The 19853-nt window shown below is 42.7% G+C and overlaps 1 non-coding gene across 1 annotated transcript; it reads right to left on the bottom strand.

Annotated features, from left to right (window-relative positions):
* Positions 1-253: 253 nt before the first annotated feature.
* LOC114789393 (U1 spliceosomal RNA) lies at positions 254-417 on the bottom strand. Its single transcript, XR_003749657.1, has one exon. It is a non-coding gene; the product is annotated as a U1 spliceosomal RNA (small nuclear RNA).
* Positions 418-19853: the final 19436 nt, after the last annotated feature.

Here is a 19853-nt window from a genome sequence, read left to right as displayed (position 1 = left end):
AATCACTGTGGGCTAGGATTTCAGGTGGCAGTGAATTTTGTCCTCTGCATTTAACCCATCACCCTGAGTGAGCAGTGGGCAGCCATGACAGGCGCCCGGCGGCACCTGGCACCTTGGCGGATGGGGATTCGAACCGGCAACCTTCTGATTACGGGGGCCGCTTCCTTAACCGCTAGGGCTCCCCGTAGGGGAATCGAACCCCAATCTCCCGCGTGACAGGGGATACTCACCACTATACTAATGAGGAGATTATCAGGAGAGAGCGCGAACGCAGTCCCCCAGTACCAAAAATTATGCAGTTGAGATTCCCACATTTGGGGAATTCGCAGGGGTCAGCACAGCTGAAGTACAATGGCTGAGCCTTGCCCTGGGTGAACCGCCTTCTTGATCACGGTGTCTCCCCTGCCGGGTAAGTATGAACCTTTTCCTGAACCTGATTATGTCATGGAAATCATTTTTAAAATGAACGGAAGCAGTGGAAGGGAGCGTGTTATTAAAAGTCTGTATCTCTGATGAAATGTGGGTACATTGCTTCCTGCTGAACCTCAGGTCATAATTTTAACAGAAGAAAATGCTTAAGGAGTCCCTTAGGGAACAGTCCTTGGGTCCTTGGGTTCTCTTGTATTGTATAAATCTATTCTGAAGATTAGGCGTTGAATGGCTTGCCACTTTCTTTTCCTGAACCTGGAGAAAGCTGAGGTAACAAGGTCAAAACCATGCCAGGGTGGTGGTAGCCTTGGGATAACACACTCGCCTATGAACCAGAAGACCCAGATTCAAATCCCACTTACTACCATTGTGTCTCTGAGCAAGACACTTAACCCTAAACTGCTGTCCCTGTCCCTGTAACTACTGATTGTAAGTCGCTCTGGATAAGGGTAAATGCTGTAAATGTAATGTACTGTAAATACAATGCCAGCAAACCATACGACCTATTTATTAGTCGCATGTTTTGCCTTCACAATAAACACTGAAATTAACATTGAAAATAAGTTTATATGAATAGAAAATAAACAAATGTGTTTTTGTTGCACCATTGCATTCCTTTAAATGTGTGACACACGTGTAGCTCTCTTCAAGAAAAATCTCTTTGCTTTTGAAACAAACTTTTTGAATTGAATCTGAGTTTTGAAATCAGTAGGTGGGTTTGGCGGCATCATTTAAGATGCTTCATCTTTAATATGTGACAGCTGCTCTTCACAGGGGTTCCCTCAGAGACATCATCTGCCCAGCAGTTCCACATTGACTCCACAATCATTAAAGAACAGCGCACAAGTCTGTATTGTTTTTAGTGTTGAAATGTGCATCCAAGGTAGCTACTCTCTGTTTCACACTGAGCAAGATGATTTACATAAAGTACTTCATTCATCACAGATGTCGAATTATTGTTTTACACTTTTTATAATATGGCTGTTAGGAAGTTAGTGACATGGCATCACACCGCCAAGGTTGTGAGTTTGAATATTGAAGCTCAGACTTTGTGTGTGTGGAGTTTACATGCTCTTCCCATGTTTCCATGGATTTCCTCTGGGTTCTCTGGCTTCCTTCCCCTGCCCAGTGTCCCCAGATGGGCTCTGGCAGACATGATCCTGGATACAATATTGTTGCATGAACTGCGAGTCCACACTGAACACCCTGAACTGAATGAGCCAGTGCCAACTGTAGAGCTGAAGTGGAGCTCAACCATCTTTGGTGCTGAAAGTTTAGAATGGTGACATGCTCTACCATTTCTCAATTATATAAAGCCCAGGCACTTTTCTAAAATAGTATAACTAATTATCATTCCATGCAACTTGGACCCATATTTTATGGGTTCTTAAAAAACATAACTTGTCAGAATGGCATAGCCTTGGATAAGTAGTGTGTGTAGATCAGAAATACACTTATTTTGTTACACCACTAAATGTTCCAATCAGATTGTCATGCAAAACATTTTGATTATCACTCCCAAGCCAGTAGATTTGAATATGCTATTTTAAGTTGGAGGTGAGTTGTAATGGAATTCGATATGCAATTATATGGCTGAGAATTTTTTTTTTCATTTCACCTTACATCTGCAGACAAAAGCTCCATGTGTCTCTCTTCAGGAAACAAATCTGTCATACATAACCACATTGCTAAAAATAGTGCTGGCATAAGTTGCAATCCTCAGTCTTCAATGTTTTAAATTTCTCCTGCAGTTTCACCACAAAAGATGTTTAATATATTTCAGAAAACATTTAAACTGCGACAACCCCAGCAAAATCCTGGAGGGGCTGTCTTATGCAATGTTTCCTGCTCCAAATCAGGCTCTCAGTAAACCTGAACCGTTCATGAGTGGATGGATGATGATCAGGCAGTGAAAACCTGGAACAGAAGAGTGCAGAAGAGTGAGTCCTGAGGATCAGGAAACAAGTGGAGGCCTTAGAATGAGAAATTAATTTACATTTACATTTACAGCATTTACCAGACACCCTTATCCAGACCGACTTACAATCAGTAGTTACAGGGACAGTCCCCCCCTGGAGCAACTTAGGGTTAAGTGTCTTGCTCAGGGACACAATGGTAGTAAATGGGATTCAAACCCGGGTCTTCTGGTTCATAGGGGAGTGTGTTACCCACTAGGCTACTACCACTCCTCTATTCAGATTAGGAAGGATTGGGGCTTTAAATGGACTGAAATGTCTTCAGAAATTAAACTCCATGACAATTAACATTAGTTAAGCAAAAACACAGCAGGAGTAAAACAACCTCTAATTAGCTTTCTTTCAAGGATTGCTTTCTAGAGAACAATTTTTTTTAGTATTTATGAATGTTGAGATGAATTTAAATCTAGCCCTTCATACATCTGAACACAAATGAAAGAAATGAAGTTTCTGTCCTCCTGGAGCGCTGCGAAGAATTTAAATATCCGAAAACATTTTCCCTTGTTTGCTTTTAGCCACACAGAGCGGGCATTCAGCTGCTATCGCACACGGCCCGAGTCATTTCCTGTTTGATCAGTGCCAGGGGCTGCTTTGAATGCGGGTTGGAGGAAGAATGAATGAGGCGGAAGGAGAAAGGGACCCAGGCTGGCTGCACTGGTGGCACTCACTCGGTGTCAGGGGGATCTGCGGTAATTATACCAGGATGAGGACAAACGGGGGGTGGGGGTGGGGACGGGGGGGTCCTGCTTGGATCCTCTGATGGGAACGAGGGGACGGTAGCGGGGCAGGACGACACGCGGCTCCGGCGAGAGTAATGGCATAATTATGATGAAAAATGTGCATCCAATTTCCCTACACAACACTTCCGTCCTTCCTCGTACCTGCTGCTCCAGGCCGCCTGCAAGTATGACCTTGTTGTCAGGAAGACCTAGAAAGAGAATAAATAAACAAATCCATACTCTCTCACACACACACAGACACACACACACGCACACACAGGCTGTGATAAGCACAGACATGTTACAAAAAATTGCTCAACAAGTTTTGGGGAGTGAAATGGAATTTGTGTAGGAGGCCAATGGAGGAAGAAACCAGGGCCGATAAGGAGCTAGGACAAAATCACATTCACCAGCAGACACACACACACACACACACACACACACTTACACATCCACACACTTCTCCCAAACACACACGTCCATTTTTTCTGTCTTGTATAATCCTTAAGCTTTATGCAAATAACCATTTGTTAGTGGCCATTTAGCTCTTCTCTCTTTCTTGCACACACACACACACGCACGCACGCACACACAAACATTAGAACATCCTGTGATGCTGATGTTTTGGGTCACTGCATCTTTAGGTCAGTGGTTTGAGATTATAGCCTTCAGTACCTTTTTATGTGTGCGTGACAGAATATGTTCATAATAGATAAAAATCTGTGAATGTGTGTGTGCTCGCTCACGTTTGACTGAGCGTGTGTACGGGGTGAGTGGGGTCAGTGCTGAGCGTCACCACGCTGCCCCAACTCTCCTCTCTTTTTCTTTTGTTCCGGTAAATTCTGCTTTGTCTGGCAGGAAAATTGGCAGCAGCGGAGGGGGGGTGGGGGGTGGCGCTGGAAGCTCAAAAGCAGCTTGTACAGAGGGGAGGGAGAGAGGGAGAAATGTTCACGCACACACACACACGCAAGTTTATTTAACAATGCTGCAAAGAGAAAAGAAGTGGAAAGTCAAACAACAGTGTGAAAGGGAGAGAAAGGAGTGAGGGGGCGAGAGAATGAGTTAGGGAGGGAAGTGTCTATTTTTAGACGGCCGGTCTTTATGGACGCCTCTTTGAAAAGGGCTGACTTGGCTGCTCCCCTCCCGATGGTGTCAGGGTCTGACATAAAACATACGCTGCTTCCTGCGGCCCATATTTGGGGAGGCTTTGTTGGGAGTGATGCGTCCATGACCCAGGCCCGCGGAATGCTGGAAAAGGGCAGGACAGCATCCGGCCGAGCGGCCCCGGGAACGGCACTGCTTCGGCCAATCAGGCGTCGCTTCCTCTCGGGCCCAGATGCACTCTGCAGCTGGATAGGATCCTCCAGGAAATTCTGCTGCTCCTGTCTGGTGCCGCTTAAAATAGCTCAGCAAGCAAACTGTCACTTGTTGGTTCGCCACTTTAAACCCAGTGTGACTGAACTTATTCTGCATGGGTTGCATTAGGGTTTTGGCAAGTGCTCTGAATGGTGAGCGTGATGCTCCCGCTGTTTCCTTGCCAGCAGCAGGGTGCAGCCGTACACAACGCTTGCTGTTAGACTTCAGAGGTAAATGTCCTCAGACTGGAATGTTAAATGAGCTGTTAAATAAAATCACAGCCCTCATCTTTCCCAAGCGCAGCCCCTCCGTGAGCGTGACTCCCACTGCGAGGAGACGGCGGCAGAAGAGCATTTATCACCTCGTGCATTCTGCTGCCCGAGACATGTGAATGCGCGTGCTTTCCTGCAGCAGGTACACACATATCGGCACACATTTTGTACACCAATCAGCCACAACATTAAAACCACCACACTGATAATCTTCTCGAACCTAGAAGACCTCTGAATGTCTGGGGTGGTATCTGGTACCAACTAAATCAGACGTTAGCTGCAGATGGATTAAGTACAGTAAGTTGTGTCCCTGGATGTACGCTCCTACGCCTATCAGCTCCACCTACCTATTGCCTATTGGTCACCTCCACCTATATAAAGAGACTTCAGATGGTGTTCTGGAGGTCCCCAGGGTCTGCTAGGCCCCGACTCTTTTGGGAGGTCCCCAGGGTCCATGGAGATCTGCCTTTGTTCTTAGCCGGTTTGCTTTATGTGCCCCTTTTGTTAACTTGTGCTTATTTGAGTTATCCCCGCTGGACCGTCCCTTCCTTGTATACTTGTTTGTAACAGTGGACCTCCTCCTCTCCACACCCTTGTCGCGTTTCTTTGACCCCTAGACTTAGGAACGTGACAGTTGTGACAGGGCAAGAAACCTGGAACTCTTGTCATGTTCATCAAACCGTAATCCCTGCAACATCATGCTGAAATTGGCCATGAAGAGATGTAGGTGGTCGACTACAAAGTTTAGCTTGGTGCTACAGGTCAAAGTAACATGCTGTGAAGGACCCATCGCAGAACATTTTCCAGAACATGACTTCAGTGCTTTATCTTCCTCAGATAAGCAATGCACAAAATGAAAAGCTTGTATCTGAACAGGGCTTATATTTTGTATTTAGATCTTTTCAAGAGCTAAATTGAACCCCTTCCCTGCAGCTCAACCACCCATTTCAACAGCACTAAGTTATCAGATCTCTGAGCACACAGACCGACCAGATCCCTCTGATGAGAAGCAGCTCCAGCCCCCTCAGGCCTTGGTGGCTGCGGCAGCCCCGCAGCCTCATGTTTACTGGCATGTTGATGTCACTTGGCCATGGGGTCCAGGAAGAGACGAAGGCCAGGTGCCAGGTAATACATTGCATTAAACCCATTAGAGGAGCCATTGCGATCTAATTGTCTGATGGACGGCCTGGTCTGGGGACCAGCTCCGCTTTAATGGAATTAGAGAGGATGACATGGTGGGTGCGGCCCGTGTCCCTCCCATCTTTCTCGTTCTGCCATTGTATCGTCCTGTCTGTCCTTTCTCCTCAGAGCTTCCTCCATGTCCCACCTCCTCCCTGCAGAGCCCCTGATTTCTCTCTGCACCCCCAAGACCAACTGCCAGCCAGAGGCAGATGGTTCCCACCATGACTCCCACCAGGGAGATATTCTGCTGACACTCCTGCCGGATTCTTGTGGAAGAGAGTAGGCAGTGGTGGCCCAGCGGTTAAGGAAGCGGCCCCGTAATCAGAAGGTCGCCGGTTCGAATCCCGATCCACCAAGGTGCCACTGAGCAAAGCACCATCCCCACACACTGCCTGTCATGGTTGCCCACTGCTCACTCAGGGTGATGGGTTAAATGCAGAGGACAAATTTCACTGTGTGCACCGTGTGCTATTCTGCTGTGTATCACATGTGACAAACACCACTTTATTATTATTATTTTTATTTTTATTATGTTCTGGTTGTGGTTTTCTGAAGATATTTTAACATAGGTCTGGTTAAACATGGGTACACTTGGGTTGTATTACGTCATGTTAAACTGAATAAAGATGCTGTAAGGAAAAACATGGATCTTCCCAACCCAACAAGGAACATGCAGATACGCGGCTGACTGTAGTCTGTAAAATTGGCCTGCTTTTATTGCATCATCATCCCAGGATGCTGAGCAATGGAAGGGTCACCATGTAAAGAACAATGGTAATTTTATCAGAGAATAAATCCTTGATGAATCCAGCGCGATGTCAGTGGCCTATGTGTATTAATGTGAGTTAATGCATAAAACATTCTATTGTGTCAATCAGATATCCATCTAAAATTATTTTACCATGCATGCTAAACCCTGGAGTGTTCCTGGCATGTGCATATGGAATTAATACATTTACCTGTGGGGTACATTTCTATGTACCGCTGGGATGAGAGAGAGAGAGAAAATTAAAGCCTTGTGGCTTGAGGGAGTAGGAAAACTGGAAAATGTGTAATATGTGTAGAAATTCCAAAGCCCTACTAGAAGTAGGAGAGCTTTATAACTCCTACTGGTTCTGTAGGGCACAAGGCCTACAGCTGGTTTACCTTCCAGATGAAAATATGTAAAAATGACTGAACTGCAAACAAAAGAATAACTAAAATACTGGTCGTCGTAACAATGCGTACATCCTGTTTAATGCATTGACTGTTACAATTAAGCAGTAAACTAAGTTTAAGAGTTCATATGAACTCTTCACCCTCCTACCATCAGGAAAAGGGTGGCAAAGCATTCAGGACCTCACTGCTTTACTTAAACGTTGCATCTTGTAAATGTTTTACTTGCATTGTACTTTATGTAGCCCAGTTTGTCGGTGTTGCACATGTGCAATTTATGTCAGTGTGTACCTTCTGCTTATTTTTGTGCATAAAACACATTCTGTGCCATCAAATGAATTATATTATGAATAAATTAACTGATGCCTTGTTGTATTTGTTGTCCACAAACTCCCTTCTCATTTTGTGCATAAAAAAGACAATTTTTTTTTCACTTTATTTATTTTACTTTATTTTTGCAGACGCTTCTGTATTTTTACAGAAATCTAAGCAGTTATTTATTTTGTGCTCCAAAATGGACATCAGCACCTGGCATTCTTTCACAGAACAAATTGCAATCAATGAAACGCTTTCAGTCAAAAACAGAAAGTCATTTTGTCCACATGCATTTAGTTAAGGACAGAAAGAAATCAACACGGTGCAATGAAAAAATACTCATTGTTAATTATTGTTAACATTTGTAAAACACACAATCCAAAGCTCCATCATGGTAAGTACCTTTCCTGACAGTGTATCTGTTTGGTGTCTTTCCTGATGAAAATTAGTTAATGATGTGTATCAACAAAAATTTAATCAGCAGTGCAACAGAATTCATTATGTGAACAAAATGACTTTCTGTCCTTAACTAAACGCATTATGTGAACAAATTGATATTATGTTGTTGACGAAATTGTCATTTTGTCATTGGCTACATGCATTCTGTTGAGCATTTTACTTAAAAAACATTTTGTTACATCACTGATGATGTGTAACAGCGTATCCGCAAGATGTATCTTTCACCTTCTGACCAAGTCAGTGACACTCAGGAAGGAACAGACTGGCAACTGAGAATAGTTTGATGATGACTGAAAAGACAGTTGAGATCTTGGAAAGAAAGTAAACAGGACAGGAAGGGCTAGCACCCCAACCTGTAAAGGTCTTCTTGGTTTCCTCAGAAAAGTCTTCTGAGATATACCCCCAGGGCAGCTCGAGAGGGCTGAGAATAAGAGCCCTAAACAGACAGACCCAATGGTATTGACCCATGCAAACTGACCAGGATGAAGTGCAGGGAGCAGGAGAACGTCCTGCAACACACAGGATCTGCTCTCGGTGAGGAACCCGGGCACGGAATCACCCCACAAGCAGTACAGCCTCCAAACCCCTGCACGGTAGTCCTGTAGAAGCAGATCAAGTGCTAAGACTCAGAGTGGTCTCAATTCAACACAGACGTGAGTCACATCTTGTAAACCACAGCCGAGGGGAAGTTGGATTGATGACTTGAGACCATGAATGCAATTATAATCAGTTATGACCGAGAGTTTCGGTTATGTCGAAATCAGGAACGGCCATTCAAAATACACAATGAACAGCAGAGCTACCCAGATTCACAAACTGCACAAGAAACAGCAGAGTGCAGCTAGGTGAAGAGGAAAAACTAATGCTTGTCGAGCTTCAAAACATCTTGTGGAAGAAGTTCATATTGCTGCATCCTCACCTGTGGAAGAGGGGAAAAACAGCAGGTCAGTGGAGGTGTGCAGAAGATTTGTGGATCCCCAAGGAAGAGAGCGCCAAAAATATCAATGGTTTACAATCACCTCGCTGCGTAGAAGGAAAGATTTCCTTTAGCATCTTGACAGGACAACTAACAGAGTTTCTAGCTCCATCAACACCTGTGTTAGGAAGGGTGGGATCAGGGAAGTGCATGAAGGAAATGAGGAAGCAGCACCATAATCAGAAGGTTGCCGGTTTGAATACCTATCCATCAAGGTGCCACTGAGCAAAGTACCGTTCACACACGCTGCTCCCAGGGTGCCTTTCTTGGCTGCCCACTGCTCACCAAGGGTGAATGTTTAAAGCAGAGGACATATTTCACCGTGTGCTGTGCTGCAGTGTTTCACAATGACAATCACTTCACTTTCACTTTTAATGCTTAAAAGACCCAAAACACCCCATTATACCACGATTACATCTCTGATTATGTGTCCCAGCGCATCTGCAAGATGTCTCTTTATCCTATGGGTGAAACGTAATTCTGTAGTTGATTAAATGCATTTTGTGGATAAAATTACTTTCTATTTTAGGCTTTAATTAAAGCGTTTATCAGTGGACACAACAGGAGTCAAGGGGCATGAGTATGTTCAGAGGGAACTGGTGCAATTGCATTTGAGGAAAACAGGGATCAGTGTGAGGGCAGACAAATGAAGCTCAAATTCCTGCCAGAATCTGGCTTCATATCACATCCCTGCATGTGACAAAGAAAACATTTCTGCAGCAAAGGTACGTTTGGAGAAAAAGAGCAGAATTCCAGGAAAATAGTACTTCGCCAAATACTTAGCACTGGAGGTAGATTGATTATGCTTTAGGCTTGTGTTCTAGAGAACACAGAGAACATCTGGACATTTAAGGGCAGGAACCTGTTCTCTACACAGATGATTAAAGGTCACCTGACATGAAAATGTCACTTTGTGATATTATTTAACATTAATAAGATCATACCGCCGGATCTGGAATTTAGCCCCTTATATTGTTATAAGTCATCTCGTGAGAGATGTCATCCCATTCTGTGACTGACTCAAAGTGGCTGTAATTCTGAATTTCAGAAAAGACTTCACATACAGTATGAGGGGACAACTAAGGATAATTTAAAAGCAAAAAATGTAAGTTAGGCGTTGTTAAGGCAGTGGTCAGTTTTCGACTGGATTTATATTGGTTGATGTAGTGTTGGTGGATCAGAGTTTAAACTTTTGACTGCTGGTCAGAGATTGCTTAAACCACCCATTACACATTTTTCATGTTATGGGACTTTTAAAATATTTAATGGGGTTGTTTGGAACATAGTTTGTACATTGTACACTGTTGTACACTGCCTAAAAGTTGAATAAAACAACTAGTGCTAGGTTGGATTTTTTACCCCAAGTAATTGAAAGTAACTAAGTATAGTTTAATATAGCCAATTTAAATTTTTTTACTTTTACTTAAGTAGATTTTTAGATGGGTACATGGGATGGAAATGACACCAAGAGACACCAAGGCTACAGGTAAATTAAAAAATGTTTCTAGTTTGTTGGAAAACAGCAGTAAATGTGATTAAGAAATCCTAAAAGGATGAATTTATGCCAAACTGGCATGTCAGGATATTAATGAAGCAGCTGACCGAGTAGATGTAGGTTCACGCCCCACTTAACCCCGAGTGTCTCCAGGGGGACTGTCCCTGTAACTTCTCATTGTAAGTAGCTCTGGATAAAGGTATGTGCTAAATGGTGTAAATATAAATGGAACGTAACAGGTGAAAATTCCTCTTAGATGGTATTCAGCTGAGGTAATGGGTGACACTCATGAGGTCAATGGTGAAGATTGTTGGGACAGGTAAATTTCCGGACTGAAGGCACCCATACTGTATGGTGCAGAAAATGTACCACAATGAAGCATGATGGTGAGCACCTCAGAGCTGAACTTTACTGACAGCATAATGAATGGATTGCAAAATACTGAAAAAGAAGATGCTTTTATTTCGCCATGCACTGGGTCAACAAGCAATCTGCAACACTGAACTACCCAGACCACACTTCTGAAGCCACTGCTGCATATCTGAGGAATAAAAGGGTGTTACATGACATCAACCCAATGAAAAACCTCTGAAAGGGGCATCATTCTGCAAGGATGGAAATTCCAGTTCTAGAAGAGTTCAGAATATTACCTGGTGGTGGACTTTGATGTGGTATTCATTTTTGTGACATCCAATGACACTGATGGCTGTGCTGCCAGGAAAGTATGGTCATTGAGTGTATTCCATATATTTTTTATGTCCCCATATGTTTGCTGAAAGCAGATCTGACCAACTGAAGAAATACCATCTCATAACACTGCCTCCACAAGCTTGTGCAGTAGAGACTATGCGAAATTTAAGCATTGTTTCATGTGCTTTGCTTCTCCTCTACTCTGAAGAACAGGGTCAATTTAGACAGATCAGATCACATGACCATTTTCCATTGCTCCAGAGTCCAGTGTCTAAACTGAACATTTTGTAACACGTGCCTACCTCACAAATCCTCAATCTGCAACAAGTTCTTGTTGTATAGTACAGTTGTATAGTACAAGTTTTAAAATAGACTTAAACTGGCAATTTTCAACCATCAGTTACCATCATTACTCATTACCATCAGCCGGTCAATATTATTAAAATATTGTTTAGCTATACTGCATATAAGGATAATAATGTTTTCTAAAAAAAAATTGTTGTTCTGTGAGTTATTATGTACATTTTCTAGATGGCACGAATGATTAGGCCCTAGTAGGTAAGGAAGCGGACCCATAATCAGAAGGTTGCAGTTCGAATCCCAAACCTCCAAGGTGCCACTGAGCAAAGTAATGTCCCCACACACTGCTCCCTGGGTCTTTGTGCCAGTAGGCTTCTCTTACTTGGCCTATTTAACAGCAACAATACCAATGAGTTGTTGGTGGAAGGGGGGATTCTTGATTCATTTGTTTCTGGTTGTATTTTCTCAAAGGAAGCTGAGGATTCACTCCATCTGACACATTCGTCAGGGCATCATGATTAAAAAAAATGCACTGAAGTATTAGAGGTGACTGACTGATTTACCATCATAGGATGGCCCTGTCAGACGGAATCAACAGTGTATCCCCCTCACTGCCTCCTCTGACTCCCTCATTCTTTGTCCACCCCACATCCCATTTTTAATGAATGTCCTTTCAGTGTGGAATTCTTCACATTTCAGGATAAATGTTACTAAACAGAAGAAATGAGGGCAGTTTTTTGCTGGCACACCGAGGCTCCTGTTTCATGCGATTGACAGAAACTAGGAGTGTCACGTTTTTTTGTGTGTGTTTGTTTTGTGTTTGCAGGGTGCCTGGTGAATGCATACTGAGCCCACCTGTTCCTGCTGTGGACAGCCAGAATAAAAGGGGCCTCAGTTTCCTTTTACGGGGCTGCTCGCCTCCCTAGCATTTCCTGATTGAATCACTTCCGGTTTCCCCTGCGCTTCCCCTAGGAAGTGACGCAACTTGTTGTCTCTGCCTCCTTGTCGGTGTTAGTTTTTGTCTTTCTTCCTGCTTTGTTTGTCGTTGTTTGTTGTAATTCGTTTTGTATGTTTTTCTTCTTTATTTATTCGTTTTTTTTTTGGTAATAAAATTTCTCCTTTTCGTCTTAGTAGGTTTTTTTGTTATGGGCCGTACCCCTAGACTGGCTCATAACAGGAGTGAACACAGCAGTTACGGGTTGTGAAGGGAAGTGGATTGCTTGTTGGAATAAATAACATGATGAGGCAGAAAGCAGAACTTTTGTGAAGAGGGAAGAAGTGATCTGTCTGCAAAGATGGAATTGGCTCTGCTCAGTCACAAGCAGAGACATCACATTTTACTGAATTTCAGAATGTAATGGTGGTGAGACGAAACAATTTAGATGTCAATTCTGCTGTTTTATGTGTGTCAAAACCACTTGATTCATTTCTTTCTCTCTGACTTTTTTTTTAAAAGAACAACACAGAAGAAGAACAGATTTTGGACCAAATCACCAGTAGCTCAGGTTCGTTTGATGCTCATATTATTTTTATTCTTAATTTATCCTCATAGTTGATGATAGAGTTGGATTTGGAAATGCCCACATTTCCGGCCATAATTTACACACCACGAGAATAAAGTGAGTAAGCATCAGAAAGAAATAAAGGACAATGTTGGATGATTAATGCTCTTTCCACCTTGAAGCCACTCCACTGGAACCCCACTGTCTCCACATCCCAAACAAACAGGGTATGAAAAAAATGCACACAATGCACTGTTTTAATGAACAATTTAATCACATTAAACCAACTTTTAAATCAATTCACATGAAATCTTTTCCTCACAGAACACACACACAAATAGTTAAAAGCAAGCTGTCAAGTTTTTTCAACATAATCCTGAAACGTTCATCAGATATGAAGGCGAACAGTCTGCAAGCTGGTCAGTTATTTCATTTTGTGCTTATCACGTCTAAAAATTCAAATGTGAATTTTTCTTGTTAAAAATATTAACATGCGTATTTTTCCTCCCACTCTGTGTCTGATTTCACAGATCTCAGGTGAAAGGTCATCATGTGACACAAACTGATGGCAGCTGATTCATTTTACTAAAATACTATAAAAATGTCGGTGCACAAAGTCTTGTATTTATTAAATGAGTCTGAATTTGGGCTACTTTTGCCATGGCTCTCCCAACTAAATGAATTCAGTGGAAAGGAGAGCACATTTATAATTTAATTGTTTTAAAAGTTTTCTGTCTGCGTGTACAAAAAATTGTCTGTGCATTTAGTTTTTTTTTTCTATTCTGGACTATTTTTCTATTTTGCAGCCCGGTTGCCGGGGTCTGGTGAGCGTTGCTCACAGCCGAGCTGCGTTTCTTCAGGCGAGCGCGAACCCAACAAGATGCGAGAGTCGTGTTTTAGGCGACGCCCACCTGCTGCTGCAGCATCTTCTCTTTCATCCGTTCCAGGCAAAGAGGAAACAATCAGTTGTTCGTCCTCCCACAGACACCTTTACTGCTGGAGCTAATGTAAAGTGGGCGAGGAACAGGTACTGGGGCACATTAGATGGCAGCAGATCTGGATTACTTGCCAAACTGTGGAGATCAAACAGCGGAGTTACGGCGCGGCGGCTCTGTTCTGACTTATGCCGTTAAAAAGCTCTTCTGTCTCCTCTTTTCAAGCAAACACAGAAACACACTTGAAAGTACATATTTAAAGATCTCTGTGTATGTCAGCACAGCCTAAAGGCAGAGGGAAGATCAGAGAGGGGGGCTGTAACAGCGACGCAGCGTGGGCCCGCGGCTCCAGGATAAGTAAGGGTGCGGGGAAATGCTAGAACTGGACTGATTTCAGTAAAGTCACACCATTATTCCCGCTCTACTTTCATGTTGTAGGAGCTGGAGGAGCATGGCGACGAGGCTCCGTGTGTTGTCATGCAGCCCATATCAAACAGGGTTTTTAATCAAAGAACGCGGGACAGGCTTACATCCCACCAATTAACAAAACTCACTGTTTTCAGTAATGCTGTGCTGCTGACTGTGCTGCTGCTGCAGAGTTTTCTGTCAGGTCCAGATACCGCCTAAAACTGATATTTACTTTCAAATATTACATATCACATCCTATAAAATTAGAAACGGCATACATCAGAGTCCAGAAAAATGAAAGCATATGAGCTTCATCCTTTTGGCTGCACTTTAGTCAGTAGCGGACACTCCCGGCTCTGGGTAAACATTTGGGGAGTCCAAAAAAATCCTGACAAAACAAACCCCCCTGCAGGTACAGGCCAAAGTAGGCAAATATATCTTCTATCCCCAGAGAAATAAATCTTATTTACACATCGTACTACCACATCAAGGATTGATAGGAGGACGTAAGTGTGTCTCGAAAGCAGAGTTTAATTCAGAAAACAGGTTTACAGGGACGGCAAAACGATCGAACATGCACAATAGGTGATGTTGATAAGAAGGAGGGTGAGCAAGGGACGAGGCAGCTAGGTTGGGGTTTGGCACTGTCATGGATCAGTGCTTGGGAAAAAAAGGACACAGTTGCATGACTCACAAAACATGGGATTTACTGGACAACAAGAAGTACCTGGATACTCACAGAAGAACAGAGTAGACACAGAAAGACCAGGCAGGGACAGGGGCACAATGGGTTACATTTATACTACACACAACAGGTGCACACAATCAGGAATTTAGGGTGACGCACACTGAACATGAAACTCCGGCCCGGATCTCGGTGTAAGATGGGAAATTCCAGGTCCATGAAGACCCCCCCCAATTCTTCTCCAAGCTGTGACCTTCTATTCACAAGAAGAGTGCCAAAAGGTCAACAAATGGTCTGAGATGCCATGACCGGAAAGTCTTGTTGGGGGCTGGATGACCAATGTATTCCTGTTTCAGGACAAGGCAGAAAAATCCCCCCCCACACAGCTTATGGGTCTTTCTCTCTCCCCCTGTCTATCCAGGGCCAGGCTGCGTCTCTGAAACCTTGTTCCCGGCATTTCTCTCTCTTCTTCTATCACTTTGACTTTTCTTTTATTTTGGGTTTTTCGTTAACATTGAATACAATATTTACATGTAACTGCAGTAGTAATCTACCTGTGTTAATAAATTAGAAACAGTTTATTCTTGTAACCTCTATTGTGCCATGCCTCTTTCTGTCCAGGTAACATCAATTGAGATTTAATACAACGCTTTTTTAAAGCGTGACAGACATCTACATATCATGCAATGAGGATGCTATCAGTCGCAGTTCTGGCTTCCTTTTGCACTGCGTTGTGTAAAGAGATGAAGGGATGACGAGTCACAGTGGGATCTGGTCTTCAGATATCTTTTTATTTGACCGCTATTGGAAGATGTATGAGTGATTAGGATGCACATTCACACCTCTGCTGTCCTGCATGAGCCTCATTAGGAAATAGTGACAAAATATGGGCAGAGCAGTGAGAAAACGTCCACCTCCAAATATGTCCCGGAAATCAGAGCAGAAAAAAGAAAAAAAGAAATAATATTGGGCTGGCAGAAGCCAAGTGGGTACCAGAAGTCCCAGGTTCAAACCATACTTACTACCATTGTGTCCCTGAGCAAAACACTTAACCCTAAGTGTCCCCAGGGGTACTGTCCCTGTAAATTCTGATTGTAAAGTGCTCTGGATAAGGGTGTCTGATAAATACCATAAATGTAAATGGAATGTATTGTGGTGTTTCTTTTCTGGGGTGGAGAAATTTTGTATTTGTATGTTTTTGGTTCGGAAGGTTCTACAAAGGTTATTACCTTGGCCTAATAACGTCTTATAAGTGAACTGTGTTCTGTCTGCAGTCAAGTCAGCTTTAGAAGAATGACCTACATTTACATTTACATTTACAGCATTTACCAGACGGCCTTATCCAGAGTGACTTACAATCAGTAGTTACAGGGACAGTCCCCCCCTGGAGCAACTAAAGGTTAAGTGTCTAGCTCAGGGACACAATGGTAGTAAGTGGGATTTGAACCTGGGTCTTCTGGTTCATATGTGAGTGTGTTACCCACTAGGCCACTACCACCCAGCTCCAGACATGCTCCAAAACAGATGATTGAAATTTATCTCTGCCCAAGGTTTACTGGACACTTTTGAAGGTGACTTTTGGTAACACAGCACTATAGTTTCGGATGTCTTATAAAATGTTATAAAAGATGTGTCTTGAATAAATATGGATGCTGACAGACATAAAGCTGAAAAACAACATATTTTATGTATGTAAATTGTTTAGACGTAGCATATGTTCCCCTGGTGCCCCCTGTTTGTGCCACAGCCCTGCAGGTTAATGGCATTCCTGGTTTTATCCACACACCAAGGCAACCGCCATTATACTGAACACAAAAGCTCCTCTTGAGCTGCTGTGCTTGAGACTGGCTCCGAGTCGGTCCATGTCCATCATCTCTGTTAAGGAGACAGGACCCCAGACCCCGTAATCTCAACCGTTACCATTACAACATCCTGGAAAATGATCACAGCCAAAAAGCATTCATGTCCTGGTGGGAGACAGCAGCTATGCCAGCAATTTACTCATCATTCTGTTATCCAGCCGAGGAGGAGCTGCACGGCCCAGCAGCGAATCACACAATAAGCAAATTTGTGTGTGTGTGTGTGTGTGTTTACCCAATGCTTGTGTATGTAGCATGCAGTTACCCTGACTCTAGTCAGTTGTGGACCCATGAACACACCTTCTGAGCAAGACACTTGTAACTGTTGACTATAATGTGCTCTGGATAAGGGCATCAGAAAAATGCCATAAATGTTCTTAAACTGCACTCCCTGCAAATGTGGCAGTGGGCCGAAATTGGTCTTTTCTTGTAAAATGTTTGATTATGTTTTAATATCTCTGTCAGAATTATACTGTGGACATATTCATCAGAACTGACACACCTTACTTTGCAGAATGTATTACAAATACGAAGTAAAAACCTGTTTGTCTATTTCTGTGTGTGTGTGTGTTTGTTTATATGTGTACATTCATGCGTATACAGGTACACAGATTCTAGACCTCTGAATACATTACACTGCACGTCCAAATGTCATTAATATGAAATATTCAGTGTGAGCGGAGGTTTATCTGGGAGGGAAAACTTATGAATTCATGAATTGGATTGAAATGTGTTTTTGTGGTTTGTATGATATGCTGAGAGTGGAGTACAGTACCAGAATGGAGTGAGCAGATTTGCATTAGGTCGGTCTGCTTCTGCTGCCGGCCGCTCTCATATGCTAATGAAGAGACGTTCCTCCCTGAAAGGCTCCGGTCCAGATGGTATTCTTTTCAACTGGTGAAAACCCAGATCCAGCCATTTAACCTCTTTGACCCCTTAAAGGGCAACATACACTCTTTACGGTACACCTGTATGGCATTATTCTAAAACAAAAGATTCAAGGAGTTTATTTGTCCCTTGCTCAGTTATACATTTACAACGTTAAAATTTGGTCTCATCCAGAGCGACTTCAGTAGTGACAGGAACAGTCCCCCTGGAGACAGGGTTAAGTGTCTTGCTCAGGGACAAGATGGTAGTAAGTGGGGTTTGAACCTGGGACTTTGTGGTCTTCTGGTTCGTAGATTAGTGTTTTACCTTTTATAGGCTACTACCACCTACACATTGTATAGCACGCAGTGAAATGTTACACAGTGCAGATATAATAAAAATAAATTACACAAAAAATTATTTTAAAATATATATATATAAAAAATATACTGAAAATACAACAAAAATAATTTTTTGTATTTATAAAATATATTTTTTGAATAAATAGCAACTGAAAGTTTATAGCAACTGAAAGTGACACTGTGCACTGATAACAGTGGAAAAGTAATGGTGAAAATTGGTGCAATTGCGTGTAATTGAAGAAACATCTACTGCTAAAACATTTCAGACTTTTTCGCTTTTGTGGAACACCGACTGGTCCAGAATTCCCTTTCAGTCCTGGAGTCAATCACTCATTCACGAATAATGGGAGAAAAAAATACCCAGGAAGCTGCACATCCTCTCCATAAGCCTGGAGGCTCACATAATTGACAAATGGTTAATGATCTCTCATTAATTGCCCAGAATGCCTGCCACTTTTCTGCTCATGCTACTGTACATACTGGAGCTGTGTCATCCGTTCTACAGTCCGCCATCTGTCTCCCTGCTAGCAGGGATTTCACTGTCCATTATCGGAACTCTACTGATAATGTAATTAATGGATGTACGGTAGAAGGAGTGGTTTGCTTATGAAATATGAAGGCAGAAGCAGGGCTCATTCTCTCAGCTTTCATCAGTTCAGTAGTGTCATTTGTGATGGCTTGCTGGCCCCGGATAACCAGGCGGTACCAATTCACATGTGTGCTGGGTCCTACTGATCACACTGCTTCTAAATCTGACTCTATGAAAAGTAGGAGAGTGCATTGCCTCTCCGTCAAACTGATTGTGATGCTGAGTGTTTCTCTGTTGATGTATGTGTATGTGTTTCCGGCCATGCTGTTTATTTTCAGTTTGAAGGTCCCCTATAATGATATTTTTTTGCTTTTATATCAGTCTTAGTGTCCCCTAATACTGTATCTGAAGTCTCTTTCCAAAGTTCAGCCTTAGTACAGAATTACAGCCACTTTTAGCCAAACTCACAATGAGATTTCCCCAGGAGGCGCCATTTCAGTGTCTGTAGCTTTAAATGCTAATGAGGAGGAGTTACCCAGGATGAGGAGAGCGGCCTATGGAAGTGAGTCGGCATTTGTGAAAATGACGTCATCAACACCATTCACCAAACACAAAAAGCATGAGAAAGGGGAGGTAACCTTTCCCCTTGTGATGACATAAGGGGACAATTTCCAGAACCGACCATCTGAGCTGCCACGGTGAAGCAGAATGACCAAAGCTCTCTTTACACCTATCGCCATTTCTAGCCACTGCAGGACCATAGACAGGCTAGGGGAACCCGTATTAACGTTACATAATCTCACAAAGGGAAATTCTCAACTGTTCGGGATGTTGTGCGCTTGTGCCTCATTCACCTGACGTGGCATTACAGCATTGCAACTTTTTGGGCTCATTAATTCTGTGTTGCAGAGTTGGGAAAGCCTCTGATGCTGGATTTGCTTATTAGACCCACTTTCTTTCTTTCTGATGTTCACATCCTTGACTAAATGTAGACAGGCATTTTAAATTATATGAATAATTTATATCAACTAATAATTTTGTTATTTATAGGTTTCTATTTTTGATTTATATCAGCTCATCTGGAAATGTGGGGAGAAATTATTCTACTCTACCAAAACATACTTCTCATATTCATTGGACTGAGAAATTGCCCATAATCTGCTAAGAATTTAGATTGATTCATGTGAAGTCCCATAAAACTGCATCTTCATCAAGACTGATAATTTTATTTTATTTATTACAGTAGAGGGAGTCTATAATAAATCAGTAAAATGCACTTTTCTGTTTGAAGCTATTTTAAAGTCACATCTTGGCCATTGTTGGGTTTATAATCAGTCTTATTTAGTCACAAATCAGCCTCATGAGGACTCATTTCTGGGGAG

The sequence above is a fragment of the Denticeps clupeoides genome, chromosome 4 (genome assembly GCF_900700375.1).
Source record: "Denticeps clupeoides chromosome 4, fDenClu1.1, whole genome shotgun sequence".
NCBI lineage: Eukaryota > Metazoa > Chordata > Actinopteri > Clupeiformes > Denticipitidae > Denticeps > Denticeps clupeoides.
The sequence above is the reverse complement of the archived record's forward strand: the minus strand, read 5'-3'. Positions and strand labels throughout refer to the sequence as shown.